Genomic DNA, 17521 nt, shown 5'->3' with positions numbered 1-17521 from the left:
ATTGGAGGAGTGACCTCTGTGAACACATGACACTGTGTTGCTGTCTTCAATATGCCAGGCCAAAGAGGTGATGGACTCTGTCCTCGCTCAGTTCACCCTTATCACTTTATCGGTTCTTAATCCCTCCTCCCCTGCTCTCTGTTCTCTACGATATATACGTATAGTATGTCTCTCTTTCTCCCTCTATCATATACGGCATCTCCTTCCCTTCCGCATCTCATTTAAGGGGTCAAATCCAGTTAATTACCTGATCACCTCTGTGTCTACCAACTACTAGCTGCAGTTCAAAAGGTCTCTGTCAGGCTGTCTGTTACAGACATATAGGTACAAACACACACTCTCTTACATACATGCACATGGACAAAGGTGCTGTGTGCACCAGACCCTGTCACTCCAGATCCTAATTTTGTGTTTCTGCGTAAGGTTGTGACATTAATATTGGCAACAATATCTTTTAACCTAAGTGTGAAGGAGCAAAAAGTAGTTGGCTGTTCTTTTAAGCATTTTACACAGTTCACATTTTTTGTTAAATTTTCATTATTATTTATAGCCCCTGTACACTGTGGGCCACTATTGGTGATTCATGGTAATTGGGTTATTCATTCTTTGAGTTATTCTAATTCTCAGTGTGTTCTTTCTGAATGAATAAAAAGATAATTTGTCTCAGTGTTGGAGTACCTCAACCAGGAAAAAATGTTGGCAGCGCATGTTGACCATACGTAATAGAAGGTCAACTTCAGTTAAACATCCAGTATCATATAAAGCTCAGCAATATGGGAGTCCAAAGACTGAACGGACAGGAGAACGTCGCACCATTCTCATGAAGTCCAGTGTTGGATTCTGGGACTGGTCCCACAGGAGCCATTTTCTTGGTGACAAGTCTGCCCCCTTGTTCTACCTCCATAAAGTTCTGCACTGATGTATTATTTAATTTTTTAAATATAGTTTCACCTTCAAAGGATTTAAATATTGCTGGATGATATGGCAGCATTGTGAGATGATTTTTCTGTTGTAACATTGAAAATCTATTATCTGGAATGCTTTATGGTAATACATGGTAATATTTACAGTACAGTCACTAAATGAACCATCTGTTAATATGGTGTAAAATATTTCTCAATTGCATTCCTAGTTACCACATCAAGATATATCAAAAAAGGCCTAATATAAAATTTCCTAGTGAACATGACTGGAGCTCACACTCCTTCTTCACACTTGCATTCTGTAAATAATTAAACATGATTCAAGTATTCAGTCTCTCTGGGAGGAACTTTCTTCCTGCTGTTCGAGAAAACTGTCTGTCTTGGAGGTTTTTCAAGGCAGCCTCACATGTCAGGTTGAGAATACATCAGTTTCAACCCAGACTATAGTGAGCGCTCCCCACTACAACCAGTGGGTGTCTGCCTTTGATACCAAGTTTGTTTGAGTTCAGTGTTCACCTTTAATACAAAGCAGCACTGTTGCTTTTTAACCCAGACAGAAAAATATATCACAGGTAAAAATTAGCACATTTTTTTCCCTCACCCTTTTAGAAATTCACACAAGCTTCACTATTGATCAGAGACATGGATGAAAAACATTAACTTTATACAGAATTCATTCTAATCCTGGAGCTGAATGACATGTAGGCCCATTAACTGCTCAAAGTTACTACACCAGAACATGTTATAAACACTCATTGGATGACCTAAGGTTTCTCCCAGTGCGAACACTTACACATTTCCATTCCTTTTTGTTTTCAAGCAGGTACAGAATTAGCTATGCTCTTAAATCCTTTAGAGCAGTGTTAGTAAAAGGTTAGTTATTCTTGGATTCTAGCCCTTGCTTCACCCTCAGAGTCTGCGATTGCGTATATGACAAGGGAAAAGAAATAAACAGTCAAGAAGCTAAAGCTAGATTAGAAAACAGATCATAAGTAGGGATTCAGGTGCAGCTTAGCAGATACGACTAAGGTTAAAGCCATTCATACTAACATTTTAAGCACTCATGCTACTTGTAAACCACTTTGGATAAAAGCTTCCACCCAATGGCGTGTTAAGATAATATGTGGTGCACCAGTTGAGCGCACTGAGCTGCTTGAACGAAACCTCTCGCTTTAACCTTTCCCTCCATCTTCTCTGCAATAGTTTCTTCACATGTCTTTGTGTTATTTCCTGCCACAGTTTCCCTCCCACCCTTCTTTTCTCTCATACCACCTGTCTCTTTCTCCTTATTTCCTTTTCTTCGTGCCACCTTTAAGGCAAGGTCGGAAACTGAGTTTTCAGAGGAAGCCAATTTACTCCCAACATGAAAGAGTTGCACTTTTTCCCCCCCTTTTTGAAAGTTGCCTTCTACAATAGAAAGAGAGGGTGTCAAAATTGTCCTTTGAAATCAGTAAGTAGAAGCGGACAAAAAGAAAAAAAATAAGTGTATATTTAGGGTAGAAATTTAATGCAGCAATTTATTCAAACAGATAGGAAGATGTTCACCCAGAACTAAGCATAGCAATGTTTTTGTTTGTTTGTTTGGGGTTTTTTTTGCCTCATTGGTAGGGTTTCCATTGTAATTGCAGCCTCAGGGGCCACTTTAAGGGGATTACACCGTGGCAAAACTCCTCCCCATGGGGCAATGCAGAGGGTAACAGGAAAAGCTGACACGCATCTTTCTTTACATTCATTATAAAAAAGAAATATCACAGGGTGATTGTATAGGATGAGTGCAGGAGAACAAAAGACTGCAAGAAGATGAAAAATGAGCAGAGAAATGTAGCTTTATAACATAGTGTGCTGTGATTGTGAGTCAGTGCTCTATTTCCTCAGGTATTTGTTATGTGTCCAGCAGGCACTAGCAGTAAGCGTGAGTGTGATGGTGATAGAGGGCAGCAGGTTACATATGGTGGCTATCACAAGAAGCAGCACCCTCAGCTACTCCACTTTGGATACAACATTCACCTCTTTCTCTCAACTTTGATACTTATGACTACTTTTTGTAGCTGTCATTGTCTTTTTTTCTTCCTTTTTTCAACTACATATATTACTACATATTTATTTTTAAGGACACGAATCTGATAATTTTTAATCATCTCAAAATGTTTCTGAAATGTAAAATTCATGAGGAAATAATAATTACCATGAATTAAATTCCCTTATATTTAGACTTTCATTCAATATTCTCAATTGTTTTTCCATTTTTTACCTTAAGAAATATCCTGAACTGCATGCCATTTTATACATTTTCTCATTTGATATTTTGACACTTTAATCAGAAGCAACAAACAAGGCAAATGTATAAATGATGCTTGTAATTGTTTGTTTGTGTCACTTTGGCTTTAACAAAATGATTATTAACTATTATTCTCATTGTCAGGATTGAATTGCTTATCATTTCACCACTACATCACAACAGGGAAAAATCAGATTACATTAATAAACAAACAATGAACAATAGTTATATTGTCTATTATTAATTGTCAAATTAATATCTATTGATATATATGTAATAGTTTAAAAATAAATGGCATGCTGTTGATAATCAGCTTGACCAATAGCACCAGTTTTTTTTCAAGGTTTTTTTTTTGATTCAACTTTGTCTACCATCTTCATTTCTTTTTCTCTCAATCCAGGGCTCCCATACACACAGACAAAAACCCATTTTCATCTCCGGCCCTTTAATGTTGAAGCCCTACATTTCATTTGCTGCTTCAGGGAATTACTCTGTGAGTGTCTTTAATGGTCATCACTTCCTTAGGCTTTCTCTTTTCCTACACTTTTTCATCAATGTCAGGCTTGTCCATCTGTAATTACCCTCCAGTAAAAGACCAAAGATGCCCTCCAGAACAGTCCTGTCTACGTGCCTACATTTCTAAAAAAGTCCCCAGTATGGATTTCATCATCCTTTCAAAGCCAAACATTTGGTAATGCAGTCACATCTCTAGTGTGTCTGGAAATGAAATGTTGTTTTTTAAAGGCAGGCTTTTATGAAGCAAGGATGTCAGCTAAATGCCAGATTGTTTCCTTGTTGTCCTTTTATATCCTCCTCCTCGCTCATCAGATGAACTCTGTCAGAGATTGTAATTTAATGCTGAATCGTGCAATAAACCGCAGCATGTTTTAGCTGACTGCAAAGCAAAGGGAGGCAAACTATCACCTTGGTGCTGTCCCAGAGTCGGTGTGTTTGCGTGTGTGTCTGTGTGCTCTCTGGCTTTCAGTGTGCAAGCCCGTGAGTATGTGCATGTTCCAGTTTTAATGCCATCATGATCTCCAAGGTCGGGGGACAAAGGCATTTGGGCCATGTGCCAGAGCAAGATGTGACATGAGGAGGACAAAGCAATAAAGTACCTTTGATGTGTTTTACCATAACTTTGCTACAGGCTCTCCAGCACTAAAACTACAGGACTGGATAATTGCTCCTCTTGGGCCCATAATTTAAAATTTCATGTCCAACCTTTTGAGTACAGAATGAAAAATGCTCTGCATTTTTTTCTCATGTAGGACATGATTGACGGAAGGTTGTATGATTTAGGCCACAGCTTTATAGCCATGTGAAAGTGATTTTAGCTGCTCAAACATGTACATGAATGACTCTTACATTTTAGGTCTGTTTGAAGTAGTACTTTTCACTTTACTGCTGGTCCCACTTTGTTATGTCACTATACTTCTAAGAAGATATGTGGACACTTTGAGCATATGGAATATTTTAAGCTATATAATTGCTTCAAGCCAATTAAATAAATCATGCATGGTTCCCTTTAGTTCTGGTCAGTTTCTTGTTGAGTTTTTACATTTTTACATGACATTACATTGTTACACTATTTGAAAAAACTTCTTATTTTTCTTCTTCTCCTTTTTGTGTATAATGGCTGCATATGTGTTTTATGAGGGAGAAAATTTATTTGATGTGTTTTTTATTTCTTGAATATGAACATAAGGTGTATGAAACACTGAATGTAGGCATAACTTCCCTTGCTGATATATCATAAAATCTATGCACTCATGTTCTGAATAGTGTATGCGTTACTATGGTTACCAGGTCATTTTTGCATAATTATATCTCTTTGGTTATAGCTTTCTTGACAGTTCCCAGAATCAGCAGATGGATTTAATATCATTGAATTAATGTTAAATATCAAGCTTGCTATCACAAAATCCTATGGTTGGTCTGCTTTGAACTGCTCTGAACAAATGTAGGCTACTGCAGTCTAACTTACAGCGTTCATACCAGCCTGCATGAACCAAACCAAACAGGCAAAATGCACAAGAGTTCATTTGAAAGTCCCATTAGTGAGTTTCTTTCATAACATCAAAATATAGCTTTTTAAATCCATTTTTTATTACAGAGACAAACCCCAAACTGACCTTACAATCTTTGCACCAAGAGCTGAATCAAAAAGAAACAAACACTACATTTAATGTGCATACTGAATATACAAAATTGACCATGACTCTTACTAACACTGCTTTAAGCTTTATTTTTATCTTTTCTGGTTTAGATAACAGTGCCAGCATCAAAGCCCAGGTGATTTAGCATCCATTGATTTTCCAGTTCCCTCTGTGCAGACTTAACCAGTCACTCACATCAAGCATGAAAAGCCTGATCTAGCTGAGATTAGATTGGTCAACATTTATCTTTGTTCAGGCAGTGATGTCCTTCATGCCACAAACCATCGACATGAGAGGATCAACCTTTCTCTGGCCAGAAAGATTATATTTCCGTGTTAGGGATGGTGTAACATGACTATTTCTAATAAAAGGAATTGAAGCATATTGTTCCATGTTATCACTTATCATTTTGTATTTCCATCATAGAGAACATTTTTCTTGGCTAACCTTTTATGATGATTTCATTGGTTTATCACAGCAGACTCCTCTGCCTGAGAGCATGTCATTACAACGATAGGAAAATATGTGGAACTAAATGTACTACAAATGTCAAGAAGAGGCTGTTTGACCATTAGGAACTGTGGATACCACTTCATTTGATTTCTCCTGCAATATTCTTTATCGCATCCGGTTTTCATTCCTATAATGTGACTTAAATGTAGCAATTTTCAGTAACTTGGTTTCATGCATTTTATGGCAGTGTTTTATCATGCAAACACACATCCTTTACTGGCTGAATGAGAGAAGATCACACTAAAACTTAACTGTTTTCATAAGACTTTTTCACTCATAAATTTAGGATAACATTGCATTACTTTGGACCAGTCTTACTAGCTTGGAATGATAACTGTAGGCCAGTTTTTCAATAGTTATTTCTTATTAAGAAGGCAGGAACGCTATCCTATGCTTGAGCTACTGGGCAGGGTTTCTAACTTTAAATTTGGGCTGCAAGGTACCGATTATTTTCATTATCAATTAATTATCAATCTGCCACTTATTTCCTTGATTAATTGATTAATCACTCTATCGAAATTAAAAGAAAAGCATTTGAGAAGCTAAAAGCAGCAACTGGTTGACATTTTTGCTTTAAAACAATGACTAAAATGTAAATTTAATTCAGAATGGTTGCAGATTAATTTTCTGTCAGTCAGCTAATCAGCTAATCTCTGCAGCTGCATCTTAAATCAGACCTCAGAAGGCAAACTATCTGCCCCATATTACTGTAAATATAGGAGCAAGAGAAAATTGTTGAATCCTTGGGATGCAATGTAAAAGCATACTGAATCCATATGTCTTTATCCAATATAACATCCCTTATGAACAAGACTTATTGTTTTTCATGTACTGGTGATGTTTCTTGATTGAAACTTGGCTCAAAACCAATGTTTGTAGCTATAGTGATTGAGGACCAGCCAACCAACTGTAACATGAATATTTTAGGTGGATTTCCTGTAGCGCATCAGTTATGCTGTGTGAGGGACTGCTACGACAACAGCTGACCTTTCAATTGAAATAATGTTGTCTCTATTTATTTCTCCCTCCATGTTTGACAGAGCTTTTCCAGCCATGAGGGAACACCCTCCAGAGTGTAAGACAGTGTTTATTATTGGTGGTCTGGCTCATAGAGGATAGTTCAGGGATATCGCTGCCATCAGGAAGAGCAAGAAGAACTTCTGCCATATGTAATTTGCTGAGGAATTTACTGTCACACATTTGTTTTGTTTATGCCAAGCCCTTACCACTGTGAGCTGGAATCCCCAACAACCACACAACTTTGTTTTTCTTGAATAATTTGTTTTACATTGGGCTTAAAGGTCAGAGGATAACGGCTTTCTTATTCACCTGGAAAATATTGAATTTGTAAAGACCGCTCGTATTGTCAGTTGTCCACTGCTATCAGTGCAAGCAGCCTTTGCTCAGTGCCCCAGCACTGCTTCAGCTCAGGTGGAGGAAGAATGATGGGCTGTCAACCTTTGCTCTGATGAAAGTGAACGGAATGATATCTATCACTCAGCACTACAATTCTCAAGCCTCATAAGTTCACCCAGGACCATTCAATAGATGGATGAATAGATAGGGGGAAGGATGGACAGATAGATGGAAAGTTACTGCACTCCTTACTGATTGTTTGGAGGTGTATGATACTGGATATATGGTCTGTTGGTCCTGAAGCCAGAAGAAAGCAAAATTAAAAGACTCCTGCTATTTCATCAGTCATGATGCTTCTTTTTTTAAATATTCAAATTCATAAGGTGTGCAACTTTTACTGTATGAAGCTGAGGGCTTCACAACATCCTACACACCCCAAAGAACCTGTAACAGAGGACAACAAAGGAAAGAAAGCTCAAGGCTATTGCCCTGCCTGAAGAGGGATCCCTTTCCCAGGACAGACATTAACACAGTAAATGTTATGTGCGCATAATAGACCAATAAAGCAATATTACAGAAATACACCAGGGAAAAGGAGGATGACAAAATGATACATTAAAAACATATGTGGAATATCTTATAGGAGGACATCATGCGACAGCCAGATGCCACCAGATAGGACCTGAGCCACATGACCTGACCAGTTAAATGACTTTGAATATGTAACAAAGCTTGCATACTAGATGCAATGTGTTTGTGGCCATCCTGTCCTACTGTAGAAACAGTGTTTTTTAAAATCTTGTTAACATCATAACAGTGGACAATCATACATGATCAGGCCATATCATGCTTTAATTATATATATTTTTTTTACATCAATTGTGTTTCCACTCCTATATGTCCTTGCTTTACTACTGCGCTATGCAAGCACTGCAGTTACACTCTTTCCTTCACTGTGATAGAAAGCAGTGGAACAGAAAATCTGCAGTGGATGTGTGTTACTGAAAGAGGTAACTGAGCATAATGTAGCGTAGTGTAGTGGTCACTTTCGACAATCTGCAGCAGTTTACACAACTTGTAGGGGGAAAATAATAATTGTTAATCATAATAATTAAGGTGCTTTCAGATTCAATGCCCAGTGTGTTTACATGTTTTTGATATTTCTCACTACAGCTTTATGCTTTTCCTTGTGTGTCTATATATTCATAAATAGGAGTTATAAAGGCTTTTAATGAGCATAGATTCTTTTCAGGGTGCTGTACTCATACATGTAGAGCACAGATTGAGTCATCTGTTTGCGTCACTCACATCATCAGCCTACAAACACGAATGGAGTGTGTCTTTTACATAACACTACATTATCAATGGACTTATCTTGTGTTATTTTATGCACTATGCATTATATCTTAAGTAAACATTTACTTAGCAACACAACCGACACAATTAGTCAAACAATTTCTGTTTTATTTGCTAATTCAATTAGCTCCATGCCCCTTCACTTACAGTATAAGCTGCTTTTATGAATTTTTACATAAACATAATTTATTCTTATGGGGTCACAACACTGTACAAATGAATTTGCTTACATTTAAATTCCTTTGACCAATGGGACACTGTTTGAACTGCTGCCTGGGGAAGAAGAGGTCCTTCTGGACATCATGTGACACCAGCTTTCTTTATTTTATCTCCATCCAGCAGCTTTTCCTGAACAGATGCCTTAAATCTATCTATGTGGATTGCTGGCCATATATTCCTGCTTCACAAAGCTCATTTAAAACACCCAGCACTGCAATAATACGCTCTGCATTATTTAATGCATTATTGTGTGTGTGTGTGTGTGTGTGTGTGTGTGTGTGTGTGTGTGTGTGTGTGTGTGTGTGTGTGTGTGTGTGTGTGTGTGTGTGTGTGTGTGTGTGTGTGTGTGTGTGTGTGTGTGTGTGTGTGTTTTCATCCACCTCTTCCCTACAGTAAGAGTGGAGTTATAAGTCTATATATTAGCCAGATGACAGACCTATGTAGCTTCCCCATAAATATAACTTTCGGTGCACTGTGGCCTCTTCCCCCAAACACACACATGTATATACACATGCACACACACACACACACACACACACATTTACACACAGATACACATTACAGTAGCCTTGGCACACCAAGGTATCCCTTTATGAAATATTGAAGGAATCCAAGAGCCTGAAGCAGCAAGAACAAACTCTCCAAGTTTAATTCCTGGTTCATGATTGCAAACTTTAATGCAAACACCCAGCCTTTCACAGATCATTCAGATCAATCAATTAACAAAACAAGTGTGATTGCACTTCACGACAACCAGACAATGTACAATGCACTTTAAATGTCAGGTGGGAGGCTGTGGAGTGATCCAAGGCTATTGCTGTAATTAGGGCTTGCATGCTTGCACATACAGAGTAAAAAGCTCAAGTAACTTGTTCACATTTTGTCTATCTGCACGCCTTAAATGTAGTTGCAGTAACAAAGAGGATGTGTAGATAAGTGTGTTCCTTCCTATATACTGTAGAGGAAAAATTAGGACAAGCAATTTAACCTTGTCACATACCTCTATGCGTGTGTGTGTGTGTGTGTGTGTGTGTGTGTGTGTGTGTGTGTGTGTGTGTGTGTGTGTGTGTGTGTGTGTGTGTGTGTGCGCATGCTTGCCTGTGTGCGTGTGTGTGTGGTATCTTTTTGACTTCCTATCTTTCTATATCTATATCTTATTCTGTTTGTGTTTATCACTGTCTATTCTCTGTATGTTTGGATCAAAGGTGTTTGATTGGTTAATATTTCACCATGTTATCACTCTCATTAATTCAATAAAATGTGTCTGCTGTCTTCTGTGTCCTGTATTTTCCATGCATCTCTACAGCCCACCAGTTTCTCTCCACCTCCCTCTCTTTCATAAGTTCTCCCATATTTTCTCAAACCTCTCTTTGGTCTTCTGAAGTTACTGCATCCGTTTGGGCTTCAGCACAGACACAAAAGACTCTGGCCATCTCCACAATGATTCAGAGATGACCTTTATGAGTGGGAGTGTCAGCAGCAAGTGTTGGCCAGAGCGGCACCAGACGAAGATGGAGGAGAATCATCTCAGGCCACCATTACCTCCTCCAATTGTCCACTACTCTGAGCATGAATCTGCAAGCTGGGTGACAAGGTCAAAGGTTTGTAGACAAACATGAAACATGCATATATGCCAAGTACACTTGTTGCTACAGTAGGTAATAAGGGTGGCCAACTGGACAAAAACATGAAAGAGTAACTATTCACTGCTCAACCATACAGAGCACAGAAAAGCAGCAAATGCTCCCATCTGAGAAGTTGCAACCAAGTCAGCCATTTTTTAAATTATTTTTTTTGGCCACATAAGTCGCTGTCATTTACTTTGATCCAGACTGAAATATCTCAACAACTATTGGATAAATCAGCCAGCTGTACACACAGGCCAATGTTATTAGTCCAGCAAGAAAGGATGGCTCGTTTGGGTGAAAATTATGTCATTGTCTACCTTAGGAAAGAGGCATCCTTTGTGTTTTTTACAATATTTCACTTATGAGTTATTAAACCAGGAAGTTTCAATCTGTCAATATATTTCCAAGTTTACCGAAGAGCTAGCCGGTGCCCTCTCTGGTACTTGGTGGCTTATATGACAGCACCTGATGCACGTGTACTAAGCGGCATCACTGGGATAGACTGATGGGACATTTTGTATAGACATTCATGGTTCCAAAATGATGAATCCTAATGGTTTTGTTGTTTTTGTGCTCCTTTCTTTAGCATCACCATTAAGTTGATATTGGCTGAGATTTGAGTTAGTACAGCCTCACAGAGCCACTAGTGTTGCAGTAGAAATCTGCCACTTATATATTAGTCATAGATGCTATCATACTTGCTTTGTCAACAACTTCAACCATAAATTCATTATCAAGGGTAGACACAGCGGGTACGTAGACATCTTGGCACCCAGGCTTTTATTGAATATTGTGTGATGGGGCTATAAAATATCAAGTTTTTCACCAGATCTGAGGTGTGCAAATTTTCGTGGGTTTTGGGGTATGTTTAGGCCGTTGTTTTGGGTGATGAATAATAAAGAATTCCTACAGATTCAATAGGGTGTTTGCACTGCAGTGCTGGGGCCCTAATAACGTCACCAGTTAGATGAAAATATGCTCTTTAAAATATGCTAATTTAAAATGTGTGAGAGCTAGTCCAGCCAGTAATCTGAACACACTTGACATTTCATAAAGCGTTCTTTTAGTGTGTGGAGACTTTCTTATGTGAGTGCCTTTCACTTCTGCTTCTGACTGGGAATTCAAAGTGACTTGATATGTGTTAATCATTTTTTTCTTGACTGCAAGGACTTACAATAGTACAATAATCTGAAATATGAAAATGCTTTTTATGGTCTAGCATAGTTCTGATCAGTGTTCAGAGCACATTTCCTGTCCTTAACCACGTCTCTTTACTTTTAACATCCAAGCTAGGAAGGCACTCAATGTGGAATTTTGGTAATGCTTTTGTAGATATATAAGATATAGACAACCTTAATGTACTCAGGGGAAAACAAGTCATATAACAGAAGTGTAAAAAGATAAAACTAACAATAAATGATAGATATATGTGTAGCCCTTGTAATTAAAGTAACTGTTAATTAATTATTTCTCATCTATTTGGCTGGTTTGTGGAGGTTTTTCTTTTTTTACCTTTTTAAGTGATTTTACAAATATTTATTTGATTGTTTAAGTGGCAGCAAAACTAACAGTGGGAAGCCAATGGAAGATCTCAAATTTTTCTTGAATGAAAAATTTCTTTTTTTCTTTTTATTTCATACAGCTGCTCACAGAGTTTATGGGGTTGACTGTATTTACCAAATGACACACTTGACAGCAAAATATGGGAAAAATGTCACAGTATGTTCTGGATATTTTTCTGCATGCTTAAAATAACAATCCTACCTGGAGTTTGTCGGAATAGCTCTTACTGAAGAAAATGACAAAGTAACAGAGAAGGCTTTAGATGCTAATCATGTGTTTTTTCAGACAAACCAAGGTAATACATACACATAATTCTTATATTTGATTTTATATATGCTCAGGCCTCTGCTAAAGACCCATTAAATGAGAATCCAAATTTCTCTGGCCTCAGGCCATTGTCAGTGATCAAATACCACTAATATTCCTCGAGATTGTCTATTAATAATGCCACTGCAGGGGATAATGTATGGGACCAGAGTCTGCCTGTAAACAAACAGGAGCACCTCAGGGATTCATGAGATAACACCTTGATTCAATATCTGTAGCTGTGATAGATCATCATTCATGCAAGCCACTGTGTGTGTGTGTGTGTGTGTGTGTGTGTGTGTGTGTGTGTGTGTGTGTGTGTGTGTGTGTGTGTGTGTGTGTGTGTGTGTGTGTGTGTGTGTGTGTGTGTGTGTGTGTGTGTGTGTTTGTGTGTGACAGAGAGAAACTGAGAGCATCCCAGGACTGGGCTTAAATAAATATAAACCTGTCCAGCTGCACAATCTGCAAAGACCCTAAGTAATGTTTATGTGTGTGAACATGATGCATGTGCAATACTATTTGTGTGTGTGTGTGTGTGTGTGTGTGTGTATGTGTGTGTGTGTGTGTGTGTAGACATGAGGGAGTTTGTTGTGAACTGATGCCTGTGTGTGGGAGCGAATTCCATCCTATGCTCTTCTGACTGAGCGCACAGCGAGACAGCAGAGGACAGGCCGGCCACAGTGGAATAACAACAATAGAAATCAATAAAGTCTGTTGACATCATCTGATTATTCACCAGACAAAGCAGGAGTATTGCTAAACAACTTGGGCTTTGTAAACAGTGGCTATATAACATGGCACTCACCTTTTCTGTAGACACCAGAGACATTTAGCAAGAGTTGTTTACTGAAGGTATTTAAAGAAAAGACTAGAACTGATTGATTTTACACTGAACTTCTTGTTATTTAACCTCTTGCTGTTTTATATGCAGCATATATTTATATGATAATTTTTTATCCGCAATCATGCTGTACTGTTTTCTTTACTCATGCTATACTTTTATTTCATATGTTCTGTTCTGTTGCCTCCTTAGAAGACAGTATATCTTGGAAGTTATTTTCACCTCATCATCATCATATCCTCATGTTTTCTTTCTTCAACAAACTCTGAGTCTAACCCTGAACTCTGAGTTGACGTACTCTGAGATGTGAAACTCTGAGTATCCGGTTCCAGAACAGCTGATCTGAATTAGTTCAATCAACTCTGAGTATGTTCACCTTGAGTTTAGTGTGTGCGCCATCGCTATAAAAAGCCATCATCAATGGAGCCCCGATACCTTGATTCACCATGGCAACTACTGAGAAAAAAAGATCAAGGTACATCACCTCACTGTAACTGGCACTCCCCCTGCAGGCCTGTGGTGAATATGATCATATATTTCACTAAAAGTAACACCGCTGCAGACGCTAAGGAGAGAGAAGTGGCATGGGAGAAAATTGCTGCCCAAGTCAATGCGTAAGTTTTAATGCACTACTCCATTAACTAACTTACCTCACTTTAAATTGTACCATCCTTCGTGTTTACCTCCTCGTGGTCGTTTTCTTTGTTATGTTTTCGGCGAGTCGCCTCTGTGACGTCACGGTCAGAGTCCCACTTCCAGGTCCTACTCTGCTGTAGAAACACAACAGCTGAGAGGACGATCCTGTAAAGGTCCCACCTCCTAAATTTAACCAGGAACTTCCTGAAGTTCCTGCAGTAGAAACACACCGTTGCACTTGTTGCCTCCTGCATGTTCCTGACCATCAGATGGGTTTAGAGTAAATTTGCAGAGGCAGCACACTTTGCTCATGGTGACCCTAACTCTTCCCTTCTGTCCCTTCTTGGCTAGACAAAACTTTGTTGGCAGAGGCTGTCCTGTTATTGCACTTCTGTTGTATTGATTTTGGCCCCATTTCTCTTGTCCTCTTTCTTACTGTACCCTTTTACTTGCCTCCTGTTTTAGTCAAATAACAGAGTTTGTAAATATAGCACTTTATGAAACCTTTCTTTTGTAGACGCCTTCTTAAATTGAAAAGTATTCAAGGAATTTTGCTCTTTATTTTGCTATGCTTGAATTGACTGACTCTGACTTTCCTCTTCTCTTGACAAGTTCAAGACTGCAATGGCCAGCATACTGACTCTATGTGAGTCTTCCAGTTTGTTGCACTGTTTTACACATAAAACACAACTTCCATGAACATATGTTATTTGCTGGCCTTTAGGAGTGTTTATCATGAAATTTACATTTTTAAAATGTGGCACACCATAAACAGGACAATCCAGCCCATATATTTACATCCTCTCCTCATTACTTGACTTTACCAGCATAAATCTGCTTCACACCTGCAAGAGAGCAGTTGTCAGACTGAGCAATGAGTGCAGGGAGTTAGAGTCGAGCTATGATTAAGAAAATAGCAAACACTTTATTTTCAAGGTCATCAAAAACACAAAAAGACTAAATACAATTATTGCTTCACTGTGGCCACATAACACAAAAAAAGAAAAGTCACACTGACATGACTGGTGATATACTTAACATTAATTGATTTGAGCAAGCTGAGCCATTTGAGGATATCTAAATTTCCAGTAATGCAGCTGATATGCTTTGCTTCACATGCTAATATACAGGAGGGAACTCAGGACAAGTGTCATAAAAGCTTTGACCACTGTGTCTGCCACACTGTGAGTCAAGTATGCTTGAGATTAATGAATTACTGCATTGAATGCCTCTCTGGAGTCTAACATGTTAATGGGAATGTACCAAACACATTTCCAGGTCTACAGTATATTCACATTGTGGGGCTCTACTGGCATATCTTTGTATGATTTTTTTTTTTTAAACACCTCATTTATCTTAAGTGTAGCAACTTAGCATCTGTATGAAACCGGCTATATATCAGCTCCTGTAATTTTAGGGCATCCCTCTGGAGGTTTTGATTGGTTAGCTACATGACGCTGCCTATCAGCTGACTTCCACCGGCTCGGGAGGCTACCTGAACAAATAATAGTAAGATTTCAGTTCTTTATCTCAATCTTTACTCAAAATATAAACTTTTCAAATACACCCACATCTCAAAAAGGCGCATTATGTCTCCTTTAAGCACCAGAGATATACAGTACATTCAGTTGGTACACAGTCTATATTCTCCAACTAATTTGTCCTCTATGATTTTTAAGGTTCCATTTCTTTCTAACTCCAGCAATAGGCCTTACTGGCTATGTACACTGTATCCAAAAATGTTGCTCCATCTGTTCTCTCCTTTTTACTTGACCCATGACAAAGAATTGACCAAAATCCTGCTAGGTTCTGTGTTGGAAAATTGTGTCTTAACATGGGAAATTGGCTCTGGCCTCTTGCCACCAGTCATGGAAACATGATATTACCAGAGAATTTACAGGTTAAGGAGCATGTGGTCTCTTTGAGTGTGTCTCTCCTGATCACGCATACATGCACTCGGTAAACAATTTATTCTATGTCACAGTCCCCAGAGAATAGCACTCCATCATACAGAATTTATCATTCAGTTAGCGCTTTACTTGGGTAACAAGTTCAATCGACCACGCCATGCTACAGTAATTCCCATGACACACTGCAGGCTGCCGTTTTATCACAGGTCACCACTCTATACACGGCATATCAAATGCTGAAATATCCAGAGAGAAATACCATGACATAAATGCGCTCTTCACACATACACTTACCAACATACGCCAGGTCTTCACATGTCTCTCAGTCTCTCTCTCTTTCTCTCTCTCACACACACACACACACCGACACTCACACTCACAGGAAAAATACATACACATTGTTTGATACACAATAATGATGGAAAAAGATTAATTTTATAGAAACATAAGATGCAGGTGCAAGTGAAATTGCAAAGGCTAACCATAACACAAAACTTTAAACAAACTTTTCTCTCCACTTCGCAAAATGTTTTATTGCCGTCCATTTTTCACATTTGTTCAGAGATTCATATACTGATCTTGTGTTGTGCCTACTGACAACTACCTCCCTTAGTAGGTGGGATTAAGAGTGGGGGCGTAATCTTCCTACATAGCTGTCTAGTTATTTAGCTATTTCATCAAAGATAGCGTCAGAAAAATAATGACAAGCATGAAACAGATTGACACAGCTGTAGAGCTTGGAATAAAAACTCCTAAATCAAAATGTTTCTTTAGACAGTGTGAGGAATTAAATTAAAAAATCCCTTCCAGACATGTAGTAAGATATAATTACCCCTTTTAAAATCCATATAATGACAACTCCTTTGCCCTCATTAAAAAAATCTGTAATCTATGAATATGCAAATATAATTCACTAGACAGTAAAAGACTGTCAACATAGCGACTCCACTTCACCTCCATATGTCATTCAAATCCATAGTGTGAATGTATATATATATATATATACACATATAATGCTTAGTTGAATGGCAGGAAACAACAATAATAAAGATCTGTCACCCGAGATTAGGCCGTCATGCTGTCCTGATCAGTGTTGTTATCATATTACATTTACCTGTAATGCAGTAATGTAATGTGTTACAGTGTTTACAGTCAGTAATCACATTACAGTTGGTTTACATTAGTTCTTCAATTATTATGTATAAATTGGGCGGATAAAAAATAATCAAAGGTGTGTTTCATGCACGTTTGAGGCACAACTAACACAAAGCTAATAGACCCCAACCAAGCAGCCAAAGCTTGTGCGTTGCTCGTTTATCTCTGTCTTTCAGAAACACACTCGGCAAAGTACTGATAATATGGAATGGACAGGAAAACTTTGGTGAGCCATCTAGTGTGCCCGTGTAGAGGCTCTTCAGCCTGGCCAGTCTAGTGCTGACTCCGAGGAGAAACAGGTTGTAGGCTATATGTATTATTTTGAGGTAATTACTATTGTTGTTATTTGTATAACATGGTATTATGATAGTCAAGACTCATATTATTTTATCTGTTGATATATTATTTTTACACAACATCACCGGTATTGCTAAGGAGTAACGCAAAAGTAATGTAGTGTAATTACTTACCACAGGGAGTAATTAAGTTGCGTAACATACTTTTTTTTTAAAGTAACGAGTAATGTGTAATATATTACATTTTTTGAGTAACTTCCCCAACATTGGTCCTGATTGATACATATTTATAATGATGCTAGTATTAATATCTGTATACATTGTATTGGCTTTGAAATGGCAGATTGAAGTGGGTTACAACCTCTTTCTTTGCCTCTCTTACATT

General features: G+C 38.2%; 1 pseudogene; it reads left to right on the top strand.

Annotated features, from left to right (window-relative positions):
• LOC128362816 (ecto-NOX disulfide-thiol exchanger 2-like) overlaps positions 1-17521 on the top strand; it is a 64120-nt pseudogene that overhangs the window by 25316 nt on the left and 21283 nt on the right.

Source organism: Scomber japonicus, chromosome 8, assembly GCF_027409825.1.
Source record: "Scomber japonicus isolate fScoJap1 chromosome 8, fScoJap1.pri, whole genome shotgun sequence".
Taxonomy (NCBI): domain Eukaryota; kingdom Metazoa; phylum Chordata; class Actinopteri; order Scombriformes; family Scombridae; genus Scomber; species Scomber japonicus.
The sequence above is the reverse complement of the archived record's forward strand: the minus strand, read 5'-3'. Positions and strand labels throughout refer to the sequence as shown.